At 41.0% G+C, this 24524-nt stretch overlaps 1 protein-coding gene across 4 annotated transcripts in view; it reads left to right on the forward strand.

Annotated features, from left to right (window-relative positions):
- Ssbp2 (single stranded DNA binding protein 2) overlaps positions 1-24524 on the forward strand; it is a 256100-nt gene that overhangs the window by 162866 nt on the left and 68710 nt on the right. The window lies entirely within an intron of this gene.

Consider the following 24524-nt stretch of genomic DNA (forward strand, 5'->3'; position numbering starts at 1 on the left):
TTTAAAAGGAAAAAGAAGATAGAGCATCATTGAGCTTTGAACATCCTAAAGCAGCCTCACCCTTGGATTCACTATAGGAAGACAAGAGAGCAGAAGAACAGAAAAATATTTACCGAAATCATTGCCACAATATTCCAAATTTGATGAAAACTATAAACTTAGAGATTCAAGAATATAAAATATACCACCTGCCTTGCAAGTGCAATGACCCGAGTTCAAAGATCCTGGTACCAAAAAAAAAAAAGCAAAGGTTATATTAAAAAAAAAAGAATAGTGCACATGATAATCTAATTGTTCAAAACCAGTGGCAAAGGTAAAATCTTAAAAGCAACTTGTAGAAAACATCATACAGAGAAAATATATACAGTAACAAGAATATACAAAGGAATAAAGATAAGGATTTTGACAGTTTTCTTGTGAAAAGCAGTGTAAATTAGAGCATAGGAGGGTGTCTTTAAAATACTAGAGGGAAACCCAATGCATCAATTTACAGTTGTCAAGAGGTACACAGGGGCAGGTGGTGAAGGCTTCTTTTATTCACATTGAAAGACTCCAGAACTTTATAGATCACACGATAAAGAAAGAGGAACATGAATGTAAGATTAGAAAAGATGACTCAAATGAGAGGCAAGAATAAAACTCAGGCAGTACATTATCATGGGGTTTGTGCAGGCTTTTGCAGAGAGCTTACTATGGACCAGGCACTTCTGTTGCCAGATTTGCATGTATTAATTAATTTAATTTTCATGCGTTCTGCTGGGCAAAGTCTTATCATATCCTAATTTTGCAGTTGAAAAAAATAAGATGCAGAGAGATTAAGTAACTTGCCTGAGAAAATGCAGAGCTAGTAAATGACAGAATCAGGATTTGAGTTCACTTGACTGGAGAGTTTATGCAAACAGCACACCACGGTGCCTTCTAAACTAGAGGAGAGATGAGAGTGTTATTTGGATTCAACAAGAAAGGTTTTCTGTTGGTAACTGAGGTCAGTTTTAGTTGTTCCATGGAGGCCGAAACTGATTCAAGTAGAAGGATGAATAAATGGAAAAAGAAGTAGAGAGCTTTTGGAGAGCCTGTGGGACATGGCGGTGAGGAGCAAGAGCTGGGAAGAGGACTGCTTGAGAGTTTAGGAAAGTCTTGCTTAAAATATCCAGGTCCTAAATTTAAATACTGACAGGAGCAAGGAGTTAACAAGAGAGAGAGGAGAGAGAGCAGTTGAAGAGACTTGGGGATTGGTAAATAAAGAGTTTCTGAGCCAAGAGGAAAAAAAGATTAGGAAATAATAAGGCCCATAGCAAAAACAAAAGATCCCTAGAAGGAAAGAGACCTCTGTCACTGTGGAAGCAGGAGGGCATGTGTGTAGGCGCTTGTGAATTTGTAAGTTTCCTGCCAGCCCGTCTCCTTCAACCTCACTTCCTGTCTCTGTCAAAGATTTGAGACAGGGATGAAAATTCCCAGTGCTAACAAGTTAGTACTCATGTAAGTTGGACTTTGAAGGTTTACATTTGCAGTGACCACAGAAAATGAGCATACTCTTTGGTATTGTGCACCAGGATCAATGTGTCGATAGGAAAAGTCAGTATAACCATAGTAGTATGTGCAATTTTCAGCTAGAGGTGATAATTATGGTACACAGTATCTCTATAAGCAGCTTCCTAGAGTATAGGTCATTAAGCTGCCTGCCACCGCTGCCTGGTTGTGTTAATAAAGTTTTATTTGGAACTATTGGAACACAGCCATTTACTTTCTTGATGTACATCAGTGGCTGCCTTTGCACTACAATAGCAAAATTAATCAGAATTAAATGGTTGTGACAGACTACAACCTGCATAGCTTACAATATTTACTACTTGCTCTTGTTTAGAATAATAAAGCAGTAAGGTTTTGGAAAATACTTCAGAAAAAGAGAAACACAGCTACTAAAAATGGGAAGAGAATTAGAGTACAGGAAGATATTAGAATATATTAAGTAAAACATGTTGTATAAACTGATATCAATTTCATATCAATCTATTTTTATTGAAAAGATTATGTGACAAGGTTAGCAGTAGTTGTTTCCAAATGATGAGATGCACTTGATTTTTTTTCCCCTTACTGGCTCTTAATGTATTTTCTGATTACTTTGTTCAAAGAACACGTTATTAAAAAACAAAACAAAACAATTAAGTGGACCAGTATGAGAACAGAGACTTCCAGGCTAAATAGAGTGTGGAGAGAATTCAGCAGGGTCAGAGATGAGGAAGATGCACAAGAGAAACTGCTGTGCTTTACTAAGAGAGTTGTGTAAAGCATTTTAACAGCGTCAGTAAGAACACCTTTGAGTTCTTAAATCCCTTCCATCTAAGGAAGGAACTGCAAGATCTGGTGTACGAACAGTCCCTCAAAACATAGTTTCCCTCAAAAATAGAAATTAGAGAAATTATAAATTACATTTTGGAACTTTTGGAAATGTTCCTTATTACCAAGGATCTAGATTTTTAAATTTTAGTTCATGGAGATATTCTTTTAAATAATACTTTATTGTAGTGATTTATCTGGAATTGGAAAAATCAAATTAGTTATTTTGCTATATAGAGAGCCTAAATCTTAATAAATTTTAGAAATGGAGGGCTTTGCTTTATAAAAAATCATAATCATGCATTTTTAAAAAAGCAAACAGATTTTATTTGGGCAAAAAATAAATCAGAAATTATGGAAGCAGTCTTTGCAGTGAAGTACTGTTATTAGCCAGATGAACGTTAAAGCAGTTCCGCTGTGGAATTCTTTCCCGGCATCTGCAGGGGAGCTTTCCAGATGCTCCCTCTGAAGTGAGAAGCACCCCAGCCAGCGCTGAGTCAACTTCAGTGCTATACTGTTAGGAGTTATGAGGCATAAGTCAGTTTTTACCAAATTCCATCTAAGGCAACATATTTTTATTTAAATTATCATCATGAATGGCACTTATTATTGCTGTAATGACCAAATCAGCTGTTGAGAACAATTTCAAGATTGAAGCTTAATGTTCAGACTAGCAGCTTGCCTATAAGTTCTCAGGCAAAACAAACAGAAAAAGAAAAAAGCAATGAAAGAAAACCTTGTTCTATTTGTCCTTTAAATATGAGTTAAATAAGCGGATGATTCATTAATTAAATTGTAACCTGTAGGAGTTTTTACGTAGCTTTGTAACAGAAAGGAATTGAGTCAGTAGACAGTGAGCCTCGGAACAAGAATGTATGTGCTATATACATAATGTTTTGCACAGTATCTAAAATGTGAGCACCTGTCAGTTAAATACATAAATAATAATTGTATGAAGTTAGATAAATGTGTGTGCGTGCAACACTGGTGTGACTGTGGCTAGCAGAACGGTTTTGCTTGAAAATCTCAGTCGAGTGCGTTTAGGCAGGAGGAGGAAACCACTGATCTAAATCCCTGGCAATTTTTTTTTTTAATTTTTGGTAACAGGGACAAAAAAAAGTGTATTTAGAAGAAATCTATTACATTATGGAATTATTTTAAATGGGGATGGCAGTGGTTGTCCACGTTTGCAGTACATAATGACTTCGTTTATCCCGGGGAGCTGGGACACATAGCACAGCTTCATTCTTTCCAGTCCCCTCCCCTCCAAAGCTTGTCCCCCTTCTCGTCTGCAGAAGCTTCATTTCAGTTTTCTCTTCAGTTCTATTTTTCATCCCCTTTCCTCCATCCCGTCTCTTGTTCCCCTTCCCAAATGAAAAGGGTAGGAAAACTTGAGACCATAATGTTAAGGGAAATAAATCAAACACACAAGTTTAATATTGCATGGTTTCTCCTATATAAGAAACCCAAAATATAAATAAAGAGCAAAATAAAAGATAATAGGAAGTAGAGAGCGGCCACTTCTTACTGCTTAACAATGCAGCAAAAATATCTTAAATTGTGGGCAGTAAGCTTTCTTGGCAGGAGATGTGCAAGACACCTTTCCATGTCTATGTTACTGTTCAAGTTGATTTAAAGCATAGCGGAGACTAGACTCTGTCTTCTGTTGTTTATACCAGCACTTTTTTTTTTAATGGTCTAAAAACAGCAGTGGCGAACCTATGGCACATGTGCTGGAGCGGCACACAGAACCCTCCGCTGGCAGCCATGACCAAGTCACCCCAGCAGCCGAGCGTTGCTTAGCAGTTGATTCTTCTAAACCAAAACCTCAGCCTTGGGGTTTAATTGCAGCGTTGGCACTTTGCGATAAATAAGTGGGTTTTGGGTTGCAGTTCAAAAGCACTCGGTGTCTAGAAGGCCTGGCTTCTCTAGTCTAAAACCTCAAAATACCCCTGGCTGGATTTGAACTGAGTGGAATGGGATAATCTGATTGTCAACACAAATTACAACACGATCAACAAATCCCTGTATGAGTTAAACAAGTAGATACCATTTCGCGATTTGGCTTCTTGCTTATATTCCACAGAATCATAAATTACCAAGCTTACTTTAAACTCCCAAGGCAGAGGCATTATAATTTATTATAAAAGAAGTTTGGTGATCACAAAAGAAAGAAAGCTCATATATTATAATTAACCAGGAACTTATTTCTTTTTAATATTAAAATAATACTTATCTGGCCTCTAAAAATTTTGTCCTTCTGTGTTATCTCATTACACTAGGAAAGAGTTTCTCTTTCTCAGTACAGCTCTTCACGACAGTAAGCTGATCTGAAAGCCAGCAGATGTGGGAGTCGCACACACCCACAAGTCCTGTGGGTGCTATGTGGGTGAGATACCTTTGGTGTCCATTAGTAGAATTTTATTACACTCACAATTAAAACACTTAAAGATGCAAATGCTGACATATTACAGGGCTAACCTATATAAATCTAGTAATCTGGAATAAGTCTTTCTCACAAGGAAAGCTTGAACAACAAATAATTTTATGGGAGCAGTTTCCCACTTAGTCTTATTACTTATTAAAGTAGTATTTATTCTTTATGTAAAAGAATATAACTGCATTTTCTCCAGTAAAGTTCTCAACTTACATCTTGCTTAAATTTTGTGCTCATTACTTGGCAAGTAAAAGATTCAGTATTATATTTCAATACTGACAACAATATAAAACTAAGGGTTTTTTTTAATTTAAAAATGAATACTTTTTCAACTCTAGAAATTTACAATTTATGTTTACTTTTATCTCGTTGTAGTACTTTTTTTATAAACACCTACAAGAATATTACAGCACTCTAGGAGGCTGAGACAGGAGGATTACAAGTTTCGGTCCGTCCTGGGCAAATTACTGGCTTAGTGAAACCCTCTCTCAAAAACTTAAAAAGCCTTTGGATGTAGCTCAGTGCAAAGGGCCTGGGTTCAATGCCCAATTCTACAAGAAAAAAAAAAAGCTGGTAAGTCTTAAATATATCTAAAAAGTATTAACGATATCTAAAATACTTATAATTTTAAAATCAGATACACATTTCAGGAAATTTCTAAGAATTTGGAGCAAGCCATGTTCATAAAAAAATTAGCTGTAATAGTAAAAAATGTATGTTTGTCATTTCACATTTCACTCACCATTTATGTTAAGTATTTGTGATCTGATGCAGCTGATCACATTGGCTGAGTAAATAAATATGTGCGTCTTTGTGTTCATTCTAATGTAGAGAAGTACGTAGGCAAGAAGAGTGTATAAGGTATGTTTCATATGATTTCTCAAACTTACATGGCATAACTGGGTTCAGGTAGTCTCTATGGAGAAGAGGGAGAGCTGACCGGGTATTTAAGTATAATCAGAAACCTCACTAAGAAGCCCGAGACTGGCACAGTTTAAGTAAAATAAGGTTCACAGGAAGTAAGGTAAAGGTGTGCACTGCCTGTGAGGAGAAAAGGCAGAGTTTTGCAGAAGGGAAGGAGGCTGAGCCGTGGAAGGAGGGGCTGGGGAGGGGAGGGGTGTGCCGTGTCCCACGCCACTCTCCGCAGGGACTGTGACCCTTACACGCTGCAGATTAGACACAGCGGATTTCAGTTACGCCGCACAGACGATGAAGCCGGGAGAGCGCGTGCACAGGCTGTCTGCAGACCCCGCACCACTGTATAGAAGAGACTTGAGCACCAGGGTTCTGCTGTCTGCCTGGGTCCCAGATCCCACCCTCGGCGCACACGTGCCTGAACACTTCTTTATGTAACAGAGACTCTGTGTTCTGTACTTGTGTTTAGACCAGTTTGATTTTACATCTCTTTTTTCTTGGGCAGCTCCCAGTTTTGTTTCAGGGAGAATGATTTTGTAGTTCCAGTCTCCAGAACAGTAAGATAATTAATTTTTCAGGTAATCTGTGATGTAGTGATTTTAAAGAGCATGAGCACTTGAGGAAGGCTTGGACCTTATGGACTTTTCTTGGCCCATGTGCAAGGCACGCAGTGGTCTCCTGTTAATCTTGGCCCTTGTGCCAACAGAGGGCTCTGCATGCCTGCTCCGGCACGCGTGCCCTGGGTCGGTCTTCACTGCTTTTGGACCATTTCTGTAAAATTAAAATAAAGGTCAAAGAATGAATAAGCGTGATTACCTGTGCTCTTCCTTTACAAGTAAGTTATAATTTTGCTTTTCATTTGTAGGATTACGTTGGAAAATATGTTTGGATAATTTAAAATGATGGTTTTATTATGCTAAATGTTTTGCTAGTAAGTCTTGGCACTGAATAAGATTTTGATAGGTAAGGAAAGAGTGTTAGACCTGATGGCGATGTTTCTGAAATTTGCAACTCAGCATCGAGATCCAAACAGAAGAACAGCTAAACAAAGTTTCACAGTATCACTATCAGAGACAGAAATGGTTTCAGGAGCATAGTTTTTACTTTCCAAATGTCAGAAAGCAGAGTTGGAGATAAAATAGTTAAACACTGTTGACGTTCATGTTGGCCTGGGCTCGTTACCCTGAAGTCAGCCGCAGCCAGCAGGCGCTCGGATGGGAGGCTGGGAGGCGTTGAGCGTGCACACACGCTGCAGATGACAGTGGGGAAGGGAACACCGGAGAGGGACGACAAGGAGTCTTGCAGCGAAGCTGCTGTTTAGCAAAACAGAAGGAAACAGGTAACCAAAAGCTCCCCACGTTAGAAGACAATGGTACTTCAAAAACAAAGGTAATGTATCAACAGGCAGTCAGTAAATAATCAGGCACTGGGGTCTCGATGGTAAAACTCTCTGTGGAAGTGTATTTGTCCCTAAACACACTGAGGTGTGCGCCTTAAATGTGGACAGTTTCTATGTCGATCGCATCTTCCTTTAAGGCTGGCTTTGGTAATAGTTTTTTTTTCTTTTATATGTTTTCACATTGATTTGCACACAGCTATCCATACTGTTTCTTTTTGTGTCAGTAGGAAAGGACTGATGATATGATTCAGGCCTGATAAAATTAATTAACATCTTCTCTCTTCCTGAAGCCTGGTTTATCGGTTTGGGTGACTTTTCCAAAGAACCTGCTTTTGGTTATATGAAATCATTCTCCTCCTCCCTCCCATACACATTCCTTCCTTCTGCCTGCTTATGCATTAATTTGCGTTTCTGGCTTCTTAACATGGACGTTTTGGTCTTTGACTTTGAATCTTTATTTTGTAAGATTTGATGCCGCGCATTCGCCTTGTATCACGGCTTCAGCTACACCCCATGCGTTGTGGTACATTTTTATTATCATTGAGTATAAAGTAGTTTTTAAATTTTTCATTGGTTTTGTCTTTTTACCTAATACTACTTTAAACACTTGTTTAATTTTCAGATATTTAGTGATGTTTCAGGTGTGATTTTGTTTCTGGTTATTAATTTGGTCACTAACATCCTTCATATCTTTTTGAATTTATTGAGAAAGAGCAAAACACATGATCTATTTTCATGAATATATCAAGAAAAAATGGAAATGAATGTATATTGAGCTATTATTTAGTGTTATGTTTTTTGAATTCACTTAGATCTAATAGTTTTATCAACTTTTTCTAGTATATTGTCTATACTGATTTTTGTGTATTTATTTTATCAATTATAGCAAAAAAAAGCATTTAAATTTCTACCTATAATTATGAACAGGTCTATCTCTCAGCATTGATGATCTTTGTTCTGTATACTTTGAAGCTTATTAATTAGGTACAACATATTTAGGATTGATTTGTCTTTTTGATCTGTAAATTCTTTTATTATTATGAAACTACCTTTACCCTCATTGTTTGTCCTGAATTTATCCTTCTTTCTTAGGATAGTGTTTGCACGCATATCTTTCTTTCTCTGCATTTAGTTTATAAGTGTCTCTACCTGTAAAACGGGCTTCTTGGAAGTGCTAGTGTTGTACATTGTTTTTTATCCACACTAAATCTGTGCCTTCTATTGCAGTTGTGACCACTTACATTTAATCTAAAGAGCTGTAATTTTGGATTATCCTTTTGTTTTATTTTATTTTATTTTATTTTATTTTATTATAGTTTGGTACTGAGGATTGAACTCAGGCCCTTGTGCTTGCAAGGCAGGCGCCAGAACCACTGAGCTAAATCCCTGGCCCTGGATTATCCTTTTGTAATCTGTCCATTCTAATCTTTGTTCCTTTTTTCATTTTTGTGTGACTTTTAAATTTTTTATATTTAATTTTTAATATTACATTTTCTCTCTACAATTAGGCATATTTTTGTTCAGTTTTTTACTGATTTCTTTGATTTTAAAAAATTTGAAATAAAATTGTTCTTAAAGAAGTGAAGTTCAAACAGCAAATTATGGTTGGTGTGGACTGTGTACATCCCCCGATGAATGACATTTCTAGAATTTTAATTCAGTGAGGCCATTGTTTGAAGGTGACCGTTGTGGAGCAAAATTCAAAGAGCACATCTTTATACAGTGGCACTGCATAAAGAGCTGCCTTCCCGCCGGCCTCTGCCCCGTCTGCTCCTCGCCCTGTGCCACCCCGTCTTCACTGAGCAGGTGTCATTCTTCGGCAGACTGCGCTGACTACGTCTCAGCAGCACTGGTCCCATTCACCAGCTGGTGTCTTCGCTGTCCTATCGCCTGTTGCCCGCATCTTCTGCCCAGTGACCTCTCCCGTTCCTCTTGATTATGGCCGACTGCGCCACATCTCTTTGATGCGGGAGACTGATACCCTCTCCAGTGAGGTGCGTGGTGCATGCGTTTGCTCGGCGCACAGAAGTACAATTCTGTGTGCTTACGTCCTTCCAGTGACACACCTTGAACACCTGCCGTGCCCCTACGCACGGATTTATGATAAGTCAGGCAAAACTTTAAATAAAAATGTCACTGGCTCAAAAACACTGTAACAAGGTGCATACCGTGCTATTTTGAATAGTTTGTGTTTTCTCCGATAAGAAGTGAGATGTCTTTGTTTGTTTTAAAGGTTTCTCTTGAAAAATGATATGAATACATATTTTGCTTATAAAAATTTAACTGTTGGTACCCTGAAAGTATAGAAGCATGGGGCGAGAAACAGGAGAGAGAGACAGTACAGTTCCAGCCATTTCTGTATGAAAGGTGACTTATAAAAGTTGGCTGTGTCCGTGGCAGCTGGCGAGAGGGGAAGGTGTCTGCCGGCCTTGGCCTCCCCCTGTGTCGGCTGTGTCCACCCACCAGGCTCTCGCATCACCCTGATTATATGTCAACCCGAGGCAGACATGAATAATGATAGTAATAGTGGCCAATATTTACAGACCCCGTGCTTTGTGCCAGATACAACCTAATTGCTTTTATCTAAATCAACTGATTGAGTTCCCTTACCGCTCGCTCTCTCAGTGCAGTTAGTGTCCCCATGCCCTGAAGAGGGGCATGCAGAACGCCGGTCAGTGAGGACCACCGATGCCCGCGCGGTCCCTCTTCGGCCTGTGTTTCTCACGGCTCGGTCATTTCCCTCCCACCGTTTCCTCTCATTGCTTTCATTTCTGTGTGTCGTGATTTCTATCTTGTATTTGTCTAATATGATAGTCTGGGTTCGTTTAAATTTTCAAGTCTCTGCTTTCAGGTTTTTTTTCTTCTTTTAACTGTCAGAGAAGTACACCATTGTAGTCATCCATGTCTCGGAGACTCATGATAGTTCTCCCCAAATCATATATATATATATGTGTGTGTATATATATAGAATCAGCTATTTCCAGCCAAGTCTTATCTCATCTGTGTGATTCTTTTCCTCCCCAACACCAAGGTAGAAATGGTTTTCTGTCTTCTTTAGTTGAAAAATCATTGCTTCTTTTGTGCATATTCAAGTTGTTCCAGTCTGGATGTTTTAAAATTCCCTTCCATAGCTTTCTCTTTAAGATCTAGCTTACCTCTTTTCTATGAAGTTAACCTGGTGTTTGGTTGTTTTCCCCCAACTGCAAGTGCTTGTGGCTCTTACAGAGAGCTGCACCATGAGCGCTCTGCGCCCGGGGCGGGTGCTGATTCTGGGCAGTGGGGAGGCGGAGCCTGCGTCAGGACCTCTCCTCTGTGGGTAGCAAGGGGGCCTAGCGGAGGCCGGTGACAGTTCCTCTACACAGGCGTAAGTTGCCGTGTTCCTCACAAATGTGTGAAGAATATGTCATATTTCTACAAAGGCAGTAGAATCACTACAGCTCACGATGATTTCTTCTCCAGCCAGAAGAGTATTTATTTCGTTCTGAGATAGTTCTCCTTATTTTCCACTTCAATGCAATTTAAAGTGTCAGAAAGTATGCTGTGGCTTCATCCCATAGCTGTGTTTTTGCCACTCTGTATTATATTGATCATATATTACTGTATAGTATTAATAATCATTTCTCTCCGTTTCTGCTTACCAGAAGTTTAAAGACAGAATCTTATATTCCTCTCTCCTTGACGAGGCAAGTGACAAAACTAAGGTAGAAAGAATGTGGGGGGAAAATGTGTATTTTATCCTTGTGGGAAAGGAGTTATATAAGTGTCCAAGAAATCAAGCTTGTTAATGGTGGTCAAAAATCTAATTTTTAGTCTGTTTAATATATCAGTTTCTAGAAGTCTCAATCTCATGTGATTATGTTAATTTCTTTGTAATTTTGTCAGTTTTGCTATATGCATTTTCAAGTTATACTCTTAGATGCATCAAAGATTATTATAATGTGCATGTGTATTATTCCTTTTCTCCCTGAGTAACCCCTCTTTATATCTTTTAGTCCTTTTCTCTTAAATTTTATTTTGTTAGTACATTTAAGTTGATCTAGTCGAGTAGGGTCAAAATTTGGTCCAAAATTTTATGGTCCAAAATGTGAATTTGATCAAATTATTATTGAGATGAAATAATACTGAGGGTCACTTGACATTTGTATGTAAAAGGATCCTTGATTCATGCCGATCACCTGAGAGAACGCTAATCTGAAGGCTGTATAATTTATTCTTCTTTGGGGCTATTTAAAGCTGTCTGAGGGCTAGGGATTTAGCTCAGTGGTGCCCCCACCTGCCTCCCAAGCACAAGGACCTGAGTTTGATCCCCGGTACCAAAAAATAAAATAAAATAAAGCTGTCTGAGCTTGTCTATAACATAGGGAAGCAAGCGTTGGCTATGTTGACCTCTGTTGGTTTGTCTTCCGGGAACTTGATGTGCCTATTTGGCATACAGTAGCACAGGTTACTTTGGATGTCATATACTTACGAATTCTACAAATGTTATAACGTTTATTTTAGTTAGAAATAAAACGTCATCAACATGGCTCAGATTCAGTTTGGCCGACTGTTATTGTCCTTGTGCCAGGCACCGCTAACTGCTGTTTACACAAAGGGGGAAAACCTGGCCTGACCCTTTACAGTTATTTTCAGGCCAGAAACACAAAACTTCCATATAATGTGGTAGGTACCACAACAGGATAAGTGCAGGATTTACAGGAACGGTGAATAATTATTATTCATTGTTTTCTGATGACAGTTCTACTCCTGTATACCAAAGGTGGCGTAGCCTCCCCGGCCGTGACTGCGCTCGCAGAGCGAGTTGTTAGTGAGCGTCCTGCTGGTGCGGTGCGCTTTCACTGAGCAGAGCTGCCCGCCGCCCAGCGCTGCCCACCGCCCAGTGTCCGTGCCGTGGTGGGGACGCGGGACGGCGCCTCCTCAGCTCTGCGTTCGCCTCCAGCGCGTCCTGAGCTCCCTCCTGGGCGCCTGTCCGGCCGTTCACACGCCTTCTCCACTGCTGCCCAGGCACCGCCTCCCACCGCTCCATTCCGGAGGAGCCTCTGTCCCCTGCCTGTCTCCGGGTGTTCGGCCTCCTGGGAGCCGCCGTCCCTCTGTTTAACCCGCAGCTCTGATGACCCTGTGGGACCGTGCTCACCTGCCCGCCTCAGTCACTGAAGCCCCGGACCGCTCGCTGCCTTTCTTAGCACTTCGCGAATTCTGTCACTCTCCGCCGCCAGAGGGTCCACGGCTTTTAATTCTTTTCATTTTCAATACTTTTCATTCGCTTGGTTTGCTTTCTAATTCTGTTTTACTTCTTTCTCACTCTTTCTTCACGTCTCGGCTTTAACCTTCTAGGAAAACTGTGCCCCTCCCTTCTCATTTGATTAAATAGGTAAATGTGCATGTGTCTAGTTATTTCCCTGCCCTTGTAAGATTACAAGAGCCAAGAGCAAGGTCTGCTCCCCACAATCTCAGATGCGTAGTAGGCTCACATATGTGTTCTATTCAAAATGTACTGACGAGTGAAAATTATCAAGGGAAAAGACTGATTTAAAATGTTTATAAAGCCTGGGAGATAGTTCAGCAGTAGGCAAGCACAGTCCTGAGTTTGATCCCAGTACCAAAAAATAAATAAATAAGAAAATAAATAAAATGTATACAAAACCTAAAGCATCTCAACCTCATGTTGTCATTTTAAAAATCCCAACTTTTGCAACTGAATTCAAGACCAATTTTATATGAACTATCATCTTTAAATTTTTTAAATTCAAAATCTTTTGTCCAACCTTATACTAATTTCATATCACTATGCTAAAGGAATTTTACCTACCTGCATACAGCAAGGTGCTCTTGAAGGGTGAAGTTTTCTTAAGAATATCCAAGAGAATCCAGTAACGTGTCTGAAGGCAGTTTCAAAGGAGTAATTACAGGGTTTTGTCTTGCTTCGGTTTGGTTTGGCTTGGTTTCCGAGCATGGGCTCACTGTCATTCAGGCTGGCCTTGAACTCACACAGTCCTGCTGAAGCCTCCTGAGTGCTGGGATTAAGGCGTGTGCCACCACACCTGACAGTTCTGCACATTTTAAGGGTTGATGCCATAGGATTAACAAGTGTGACAGCTTTAGGGGACAGCACAGACTGTAAAATAACCTGGTGTGTTTGTTTTAAGGCACAGACGTGCTCACCTTTCATTTTGGAGCTGCTGTCCTGTTTCTCGGGCGACTGCTCGCTCACACGTGAGCCCCCTAGCCCCCGGAGCACACCGTCATCGGCGGTGAGGTGGGAAGACCAAGGGTGTCTCTATCACTATGCCAGGATAGTTTGACTTTGCTGGTGTTATTTAAAGCAAATCTGTAACATGATTTATTTAATCTTTGCTTCACTATACTGAGAAAACCAGTTTTGGGGTGAATTTCTCATGTTTTTAGTTTCACGAACTGTACTTTTAGAGGTACTGTCTCTCTAGATCTTTGGTGAGGCATTTTTAGGGTTTCTCTCCGCCCAGATGTTACACTGGAAACCTCCTTCTCACTTGTTCTTCAAGCTGTGTGTGCTAAAGTATGGGATGTTCCATTGTGCTTTGTGGCCGCAAGGAGTTTAAAATCCAGGTGGCAAAGTAGAGTTAGATCTGTGTTGACAAAAATGGCTTAGAAAGCTGGCCCAGTGACTCAGCTCCTATTCCAGTTTAGAGATGGTGTAAACAAGTATTGTCATTTGTTATCTATTATTTTCATTCCTACCCTTTATAAGCTACCGATTACACCACTTTTAAGGAACCAGTGACATCTTTTAAAAGTAATAAAGTATTTCTGCTCAAGTTATTTGTAAGTTCTGCCTTTATCTGTAATAATTGCTTTAGAATATGAAATGCTCTAAATAACTAAAAATGATTAAATGTTGAAGCTTTAAAATAATTCAGTAATGGAAATCTTCCTAAAATGTTATGATATAGTGAAATAATTTAAGATTTGTTTTTAAAACTATGGAAATCTCTTCCTAAGCATGTTTAATAACAACTAGGTAAAAATTAAGGACTTTTAGAAATGTATTTCATTAGTTGTGTGCTGTCTCAGATCCACACTAACATCACTGTTAGGGGGGAAAACTGAAAATTGTTGATTTTAAATTGCTTCCTGTGAGTTTAGTATTTATACATTTCAAAAGGAAAAGGATATTTCAGGGGAGAAGTCCCTTTATATTTAAGCTTTTCATGACATTTAAGGGGTATGACGTTTTCAAAAGATGAGTATGTAGTGATTTCCCTCTTCCTGGAAAAATCAAATGTAAAAAGTAAAGTTGCAATGACTCCTGCCATTGATGCAGGCAGGGCTGCACCTCTGTGGCTTCCATCTGATCCGTGACAGATTGTGGGAAGAGTGTCTTTAGTAGAAGTGCCATGCGGTGCAGTCATCACCTGTGCCCTGGACCCCAAGATGTGGCCATTCCAGGGTGACAGTCAGGAATGGAACGAGCTTCCCAGCACACCCGTGGCAGGAAGTAGATATGCCTTGGGATGCCACAGGCAGCAGCAGGCAGCAGGGAGAACCCAGCGGCCATCTTGAAGATGGCGGAGAATGGACAATGGCGGTGCCTGCAACAGGTAGCAAAAGCTATGTACCAGGCAGAGATCAGCCAGGTGAGTGAAGGGTACCAAGCTGGAATCCAGCAGGGCAAGGGGCTCAGCTGTAAAAATGGAAGTCATGCTAGACGTGCTGCCTCTGAGTCCGTAAGGAGAGGAGCCCTGGGAACACTGGCTCTGTCTTGGGGACCTGCAGATTCCAGGTGGTGGGAAGTGACGCATACTTCCATTTCTGGCAAATGGAAGTAAGAAAGGAAGAAGGCAGATCTTGTCACCTTGACGAGGTCAAAATAGGGAGCATGAGCAAGCTAGACCAGGTAGAGACCTAAACTGCGTTCCTGACTGGCAACCAGCTCAGCTTGAGATATGGTGGGGTTCGTGGCCTTTCCACTGGCAGCTGAGGGACTGGCTGTGCCTTCGAGGGTCAGAGGAGCCCGGAGCTAGAGGCCTGGCCAGCAGTATCCCTGGGGAAGAGATGCTGCTGTGTCTCCATCCCCTCTCAGCTCCCCCACTGCAGTCTGTTTACGTAGACCAGGATTCAAAGCCACTTAAAGACATGTGAGACCAAGGAACCACAAAACCAAGTTTTATTTAACCTGGCCTTTGCTTTTGATTGCTTGTTTTGCACCAGGACAGTTGACTTAATTAACATGATCAAATTAGGAAATGCCACGGTGTGTGCATGTACCTCAGTTTCAGAGGCTCCACAGAAGCGCCAAGTTTCTGGGAGTCCTTAAAAACACTCTTCAGAAGGAAATAGTCATGGAGAGGGGAGTAAAAGGGCACCCATGGTCAATTCTTGCAGCGAGTTACCACACTTTTAACAGCTTCAATCCACTTTGTGGTTTGTTTCCGTGGTTGGTGGAATCCAGTTGTGGTGGTAGTGATCAGCAGAGCTCTCAGCTCCCCAGCCCCTGTGTTCGCAGGCTCCTGGGCTCAGGCCTGGGTATCTTCAAGGGCCATTCTGCCCCCTGCTGCAGCTGGGCAAAATCCTAACAGATGCCACTAATTTTGCATCTTGTCTTATTAGGTGCTGCTAAGCATAGTTACAATATCTAAACGCTCGGACAAGGAGAAGCCCTGGACTTTTTACACTGAATAGTTTACTGAAAAGGAGACAAAAGCTTCCATCTTTGAGGTTAAAAAGGAAGAAGTAGGGCAATGACAAAAATAGACAATGGTTAAAAATTTGTAAAAGGAGGTACAATGTTAATGTTTCTAATCCTTTTTCCTTATGTTTCTCCCTAAACTGATATTTCAAAATCCTACTAGAGGTTATTTGACCAAGTGTTTGGTTAGAAAATGTTCTACTGTGTTCCACGGAAGAGGTCACAGAGAGGCCGTGGTTCACCAGCGTGGCCCTCACAGGGCTGCTGCTCTGCAGCAGCTCCCAGATGCCGAAGCCCTATGGGCAGTAAGTGCTTCTTGGGGGACTCTGCTTCATTTTACTGTTAAAACAATTTGATATGCCATCTAGCTTTTCTTCCTAACTCATAATCTTCATGTTAAGGAGTAATACCACAGTTGTGTGTGATAAAATGAATGTGTACATGTAAAAGAGCCCTGGGCATGTAGTAGATGCCTAATATTTGCAGTGCAGGGACACATGTTAAAATATGACCAGAAGTTATCTTCCTGAAACATCTCCCCTATGTCAGCCTTTTTTTTTAATCATCTGCCCTTTCTGATTAAAGCTGAATACAAAATGTAAAGAATACAAAATAAGGGCTGGGGATTTAGCTCAGCAGTTCAGTGGCCTGCCTTGCAAGCTCAAGGACCTGAGTTTAATCCCTGGTACCAAAAAAAAAAAAAAAAAATTACAAAATGTAATTCTGCACCATGAAATATCACCACTGTTCTGAAAATTAACAAATCCAGGAAAAGCTGCTCCTAAACTATTTTCCTACATTGTTTGGGCATTGAACCTAAGGCTTTGCACTGAGCTAGATCCCCAGCCCTTACTTATTTTGAGACAGGGACTTTCTAAATTGCTGAATTGCCCAGACTGGGCTTAAAATTGCATCCTCCTGACTCATCCTCCCAGAGTACTGGGATTATAGGTATGTGCCACCACATCTGGTTGTTTTCTTATTTTCAATGAAATTGCCATAAATGTGGTTAGATAGGAGTAAAACTCCTTTTCCTGTGTTGCCCATGCTCCCTGGCTTTCCTAGGAGAAAGTCAGCGTGTGTGCAATCGTGGGCCTCCTGAGGGCCCCTTGGTGTCTGTGCATGGAGCACCAGCTGTGTATTCAGGTCACCAGCCTGCAGCCCTCCCTGGGTTTTCAGGTGCTCAGGCCCCTTCTTTAGGGAGGCTCTGTTTCTGTGTCTTTCATCATTAGCTGCATATTAGAAGACTTCTCTGCTAACAAGTGAAGCAGTTAAATAAGATATAGCATAAAGTTTAAAAATAAATGAATGCGAGACTAACACAAACAAGGCATGCTGAGCATGCAGTATTATTTCAGACAAAATAGATTCAAGGAGGAGATTACTAAACATGAAGAGGAAGTCATTTAAAGGATAGAATCTACAATGAAGATATAACAGTTTCTAAGAATGTTATGCTAATGAACACAAACAGAATTAAAATATGTAAGGCAAATGTTGACAGAAGCACAAGGAGAAATGGACAAGCATTAGAGATATTTGAAAGAGTGAGAGAAAATTAGAGGTACTTTGAAGATACTGGGTCACTGAATATGGATATTTTATTTTATGTCATTTATTTTATTTAATTGTGGGACTGGGGATCAAACCCAGGGGCAATTTATCACTGAGTGACATGTCCAGCCCTTTTAATTTTTTAGAGATAGGATCTCACTATGTAGCCCAGGCTGGCCTTAAACTCGTGATCCTCCTGCCTCAGCCTCCCAAGCAGCTGGGATTACAGGCATGTGCCAACCCACCTGGAGAGAATGTGGGTATTTTATTAAGTATCTGTAGGAAATTATAAGAATTGAACATTGGTTATATCACCAAAAGTTCGTCAACACGTTTCTAAATATAGGAATGGCAAAGTACATCTTATTGGTCACAACACAAAGCTAAAAATTAAAAGTAAATTTAAAGAAACCCTCCAAACATTTGTAAATTAAAGTTTTTGGTTACATTCCCAGGATTGAATACTGATGTTCTCATTTTTTCCTAAATCATCTAATCAGCATGATTTTACTTTCCAATTTTCGGTAGTAACTACTAAGCCAAAATTATACTCATCAGATGATTTTTTTAAAAAGTGGGGACACCACCATCAGACCTTGCAGATGCAACAAAGATAAATTCAGAGCCCAAATTATATTTTATATTCCTTATAATTCACAAAGAGAAAATATTAGCTACTAATTTATTTCAGAAGTTTGAGAATGAACAATGAAACTTTTTTAAATATAGGAGAGTGGAAAGAAATGTCTTAAAAATTTAGACATGAATAACACAAGGGGTAAACTGACAGATCATCAATTCATGGCAAAGATAATAATGAAAATGTGACTACTTTAGGAGAGGGAAAAATCAATAGCAGCCCTGTGTCGGGAGCTCAGCACTGCTGTTGAAGGCTGGCAGTGACCCTGAGCAGAGTTCCCTGGGCCCCGCTTGGCATCTCAGGCAGAAGCTACCTCTCCCACCATCCAAGGGAGCGCGTGAGGCAGATGGAGCGGCCGGGCCCCAAGCACACGCATTCGCGGGCCCTGAGTTTCTGGTGAGAACCGGAAAACAAGAACACGGAGCCCTCCGAGCTCGGAGCCCTCGGGCTCAGTGCGGTGGGTTCTTTCTCCAGGGAGAGGGGATTGGCTCTGGGAGTCAGCCGGCCGCCCCTAGGACCCAGCAAAGGGCGAGCAAGTGCAGGACACAGCTCTTCTCAGGAAAGTGGACTGTGGTGGGAAAATGTAGGTGAACGACACTGATGCAAATAAGAGTAGGAAACAAAACAAAACAAAAAAAGAATAATGACTGTAATTCCCTCCAAAACCGTCTTTATGTTCAATTTCAGGGCTGCATACTTTTTAACTTGCAGTGAGTAGACACCACATTATATAAACGTCTTCTGAACATTATAAAAGACAATTTGCTATCCGTTCATTTTGAAAAGGCAGAATAATCTTGATGTTCAAGTTTGAAAAATATAAAACAGCCAAGAACATTCCAGCTCTGTGGGGTCAAGAATACAGATGTACAAACCCTAGGGCCATTAGCAAACATAATTCAGTACCTATTAACGGCCCGCTTAGCTGAGAGCTACGGTGCTGGCCTGAGAACACTTGTAACACTCTCAGTGCGTGGTTCCTCCTACCAGGCTTCCCCAGGGGAAGACGCCAGTGCCATTGAGAGATGAGACAGCAGGAGACACTGTTCCCATTTCTGGTGCTTTGGAAAATGTTTTCCAGCCCTAGGCGTGGGAAGATATCTTAGGCCGACAAAGCACGGCTTCACCCAGTAGCAGGATGTTCCCAGCCTCGTGTTGGTACTGTCAGGATGGTGCCCACCACACAGACTGTTTCTCACAGTGCCCACACAGGGCCGAGTGTCTGGAACGACTGTGACCAGAGGTAAAGAGCAGAAATCCATTTTGTGTAGTTGTGGATCTTGGGAAGCCTGAGGCCAGCACACTGCCATCTGGTGTTTGGTGAGGATTTTTTATGCTTCCTTTTTTATTTTGTTTAATTTACTTTGTTTTATTCATTCTTTGCATTATCTGGATTTGAACTCAGGACCTTCACAACGAGCTGCATCCCCTGCCCTTTTGTAAAATTTCCTATTTTGCCACAAGTCTCACTAAGTCACAAAGTTGCACAGGCTGGGATCCAGTTTGTGATCTTCCTGCTTCAGCCTCCCCACTTGCTGGGGTTACAGGGTTGGGGCCTAGCTCAGTGAAGAGCTTCTTCGCAGAGAGAAAGAGGTGGAGCATAGAAGAATGTACTTCTCCCCTCCCTCCGGAGCTCCTTTTCTGACCACTTCCTCCCTCCCCTGTTCCAGGGAGGCCCTGGAGGCTCTGTCACCTTGGCAATGCCTGGATTTGGAAGCAACTCCTTTAAATTAGCAGCTTAAAAGCAGTGCAAATGGCTTCCAAAGGACAGGGTAACCCCCTTTCCAACTCTTCCTGCTCACCCCTCCCTGAGTCCTCTTCACAGTTTCTTATAATTTTATCATTATTTTAGTTCTACTATCACTTAAAGATTTCAAATACATCTAAGAATATTTTTCCTGTGTCACCAAGTGTAAATGTACATCCTGATTCTCTACTGTACCATCAAGTGACTGATTCTCTAGTTTTCATAAATCAAACTCCTATTCAGTGTGTGGAATGTTGATAAATGCTAAGTATGTTTAATAATAAATAGCGTCTTGATTTTATTTTTACTATTTTATGCCTGCTGCTTTGACACTTCTATATAGAGATTTAGGTAACTTTCTTCCTACTAGAGTTAGATAACAAAGCAGATGATTTTAGAAAATGTATACTAGAAAATATAGGTCTGAAAATATACTGAAAGCATACAAGTTAATGCAGTAGAAGAGACAAAACTTTTAATGATAATTAATGTTCCCATCTGCACTAAAGTCATATATTCAGTTAGAAGAAACATTGAAAGCCACGTTATTTGTATGTTTTTCTTTGAAAAGAGACAACCCTAAATAATCACAAATATATTACATAATAAGGATTTTCCACAGTGCTCTAATGGGAATTCATATAAATCCAGTGAAACTAATGCTTTGTAGTAGTTTCTAATATAATTAAACTGCTGTGACTTAGCTAGCACACCACAGAATAGCACCAGCTTTACGATCAGGGCCAAAAACAACATTCTGTGGCTCCTAAGGTTGCAGGGAAATTTGTCTCATGTTTGGAAGTAAACTGGAGCAGAGTCTCACAAATTCCAGCAGGGAAACCCAAGAAATGTGGAGCTTTTCCTTTCACAAGATGCCTCCACCCATCTCCAGCATCCACAGGGCAGTACGAGGCACTCGGAGGGCCTGCTGGCAGGTTGGGAGGGATAGGCAGCCTACCAGGTGGTCCTGCAGGCCAGTACTGCAGGCAGTGCTGCAAAACTCAGTCCAGGAGTCAAGTGGGGCTGAAATGACGTGGGCCAGTGCTTTGCTCCACGTGTCCTGGAAAATTGCCGGAAGTCTGATGGCTCGTGTCCTTACACCTAGGGTACAATTTGCTGTCTCATCAGATAACTGGCTCATCATGCTGTACATAGCAAGTCATCCACCTATCAAACTCCCACATTTCAAAACAATTTTACCTAAAGTGTGAATATTAAAAAATCTACAAAATTATTATGCCACTATGACAGAATAAGTGCAAACTGTAAGAATTTGATATCTCTTGAAATGTAGGCAGAGACCACAATAACAAAGGAAAATGATTTTAATTGTAATTGTAATCAGTAGCTGGACATGGTGGCACACATATATAATCCCAGCTCTCTGGAGGCTGAGGCTCCCAGCAAGCAAGTTCTAGGCCAGTCTGGGTGACATAGTGAATTCAAGACCAGACTAAACTGTGTAGCAAGACCTTGTCTCAGTAAACCAAGTAACAGTAATGATGGTGGTAATGAATCGTACTCACTATACCCCGTGATATGGCTTATATCTAGATGTCCCCCCAAAGCTTTATTCAGTCATAGGTGGGGCTTTTTGGTGATGGCTGGATCTAGAGTGTGTGATGCTGGGATCAAAAATGTACTTCTGGGATTGATTCATGGTGCAGTGCTAGGATTAGGGCTGTCCTACCCTGGATGTGAGTGCTACCTGCCCTAGGGCTGAGTAGCCTGCATAAAACATAAGGGCCAGAAAAGAGTCACTGCTTATTGCTTGTTGCTTGCTGCCTTCTGCCTGCCATGCCACCCTGCCTTACAGCCAGTCAACTATGGACTGAAGCCTCCACAAACTGAGTCACATAAACCTCTCATCCTTTAACTTTGGGTATTGAGTAATTTGTCTCAGCAATGAGAAAAGTAGGACACCCCAATTCAGTAGTTTCTCCAGTTTGTTCAATCCTATTTAAAATTATAATCCTCATTCTCTTCCTTGGGTGCTGTCTAATCCCAGCTCTCTTTTCCCTCTCATCCTGCCATGGATGGACAGATCTGGTTGCTTTACTCTTCTCCTCCCCTTACTAGAATATTCACTAAGGGGGGAGGGTCTTGCTGAGTTGTGATATTGGAGACCTTCAAAGTGTCCTTGACTATGCAGAAAAAACAAAGTGAAGAGTTTGTATGCACATATTAAAATAATTTTAAGGGTATAATATGAAGTCAGAGGGAAAGACTTAGCTTGCTTAAATCTCCATTTGAATCATTCATTTTACTTGTTCTAAATAAGAGCAGGAAAATAAATATTTAACAAATACATATTTATATATTTAATATATCAATTATGTTATATATTATATTATATGGCTACATATTATACTAATGCATTAATTTTATATATTAATGTATTAATATATTTCATATAAATAGTTAATATAATTGATATTAATATAATTGATTTTAATATATTTATAAATATGACGTTAATGTGTATATTAATATATTATGCGTGTGAATTTTATATATTTATATTTGCCTATTTAATATATAATGTTAATATTTTAATATATACTGTTTACTTATTTAAGTAAATATATATAAATATGTATATATGTATATGAATTTTGAAGAAGCAGCTGCATATTATATTCCTTTAAAAGGTATAGTCTGCCCCCAAAAAGAGCTATTAGTCAAATATTTAACCTGAATTTTACCTGTTCAGTTTTAGTTTAGATGCACATGTACCTCCACCTTTCCCTACTTTATGTAGGAAAAACTTATTTTATATACTTTTTAGGCACTAGAGTTGAAGGAGAAATATTTTTGCTAAAGTTGCAGTAACTTAGTGAGTGTGTTGTGCTCTGCAAAAGTGTGTGGTGTTTTACTGTGTGTTTCTAGGAAAGAAGAGGCCAGTGTGATCTCCAGATCTGCCTCTTTTACGTGCCGCTTTGTTGCAGAACAGTTTTCTGTTCCACGGTGCATGAGAGTAGCAGTGACGTCCGCCACCAGCGTTTAGTACTGAGTGCCTTCTGCATGACCACGATTGGCAGCCTCGAGGACACAGATCAAATCATACTTCCCAGGTCCAGCCGTAATTATCAATATTTAAACTAAAAGTCTGGTTTCCTTACTCTAATACTGTGTATTAAATTTTACACAGGTCTAGTTAAAATGAGGAAAAGCAGTTTGCCTTTTGTTTCTGGAACATAAATGCTGCACTAGATCACTAACAAATACTAGGAGGTTAGTGTACACTAGATAAAATTGCATGGCTTTCTGAAACAGAATAAGAGATTAATAATCATCTTAAATCTAATTCATACTCATGTTTTGTCAGAAGTTTAAAATGTTGGCATTTGTAGGTAAGCAGCATTGCAGATAAGCACATTTAAAGTCGGATGTTAGGAAAGAAATCTTCCGTCTCAGTTGTTATCTGCAAGGGCTACAGAGTAAACACGCCAGTGTTTGCACCCGTCTGTACGAGGTCCCGGATGTTTGGTGCACACTTACAGGAGCGCTTACTTCTCCGGTGGAGTACCAGTGTGTGGACGAAGGTGCAGCCACTCGAGTGCAGACTGTCTGGCATACACTCGACTTGGGCAAATGTCTGCTCAGAGCTGAACTGTAGAGTCAAGCCGCCCATCATCAGCATATTTCTAGTGCTCTGTGGTAAAAAGTCAAAATCCTCTCCTGTTATTTTAAAATACACAACTTGTGGTTCTTAACTGCAGTCACCCTACTGCGCAGTCGAACACCAGACTTGCTCCTCGGCTCTGTCCAGAACCTGCCTTTTGGTCAGCCGGCCTCGCCGCCTCCTCTCGGTGGCCTCCTGCCACCACTGTTCTCTGGACTCGGACTTCACACACAAGTCAGATCGTGCAAGATCCGCACCTTGCCTGGCTTATTTGGCTTAATGTCCCCAGGCTGCCATCACGAATGATGGGCTCACGTCTTTCTTCTGCCTGAGTGGTGCTCTGTCCACAGTGTGTGTGACCGTACCTCCCTTACCATCCTCCGCTGACCGGAATGCAGGCTAACCCCGCACCTGGGCTTCCATGACTAGTGCCATAGTGTACGTGGATGTGGGTGTCTCTCCCACAGATTCACCCCCGAAGAGTGAGATTGCTGGATTGCAGTTTTAGTTTTTTAAGGCCCCTTCCTACCGTGCTCCGTAATGACTGTACTAATCTATACTCTTACCTTGAGTCTTACTCAAGAGTCCCGGTGTTTGTACATGTCGTATCCAGCTGAGGGACGTAGCCTGTCGTTGTGGAACAGTCCTAATGTAACTGCTGTGTGTGGCATTCAGTCTGTGGCCTTGATGTGGTTACAGAGAACCTGAGCCCAAACTTCCCATGGTCCTCTTTCCTGCAGTGCCAGGATCCCGGGCTGTCGTGTGCAGTGCAGCAGACTGGGAAGTTTTCAATCCCATGATTTTCATAATTTGTATCAGACCAATCTCTGCAAACCTGATGTTTTTTCTCTTCTTCAGTCTCATATTTATATTTTTATCTTCGTCGCCCCATAGTTACATTTTGGCTGCCGGTACAGTGAGTGAGTGGTGTGTTGCCACCTATAGACGGGAAAGCAGACGCGTTTGTAACAGAAAACCATAACCTAAAACGAGCTTTTATCCCAACCGCTACAATCACCATCTTCAAGCTTCTACCCAAATATTAACCTGCTCAGGATGAGGTCGCCCTTTCAGATGCCGGCCCTAACCTACGCCGTTCCCTGTGCCTGTCGTGCCGCTGGTCACCGCGGCAGCGTGTTGGCAGACACCGGTCTCGGGAAAGTTCTCTGCCTCCGCACAGCCGGTGAAGCGCCAGCCCCTGCCCA

Source organism: Fukomys damarensis, unplaced genomic scaffold (assembly GCF_012274545.1).
Source record: "Fukomys damarensis isolate Sample0158 unplaced genomic scaffold, DMR_v1.0_HiC HiC_scaffold_3, whole genome shotgun sequence".
In the NCBI taxonomy this organism is placed as follows: domain Eukaryota; kingdom Metazoa; phylum Chordata; class Mammalia; order Rodentia; family Bathyergidae; genus Fukomys; species Fukomys damarensis.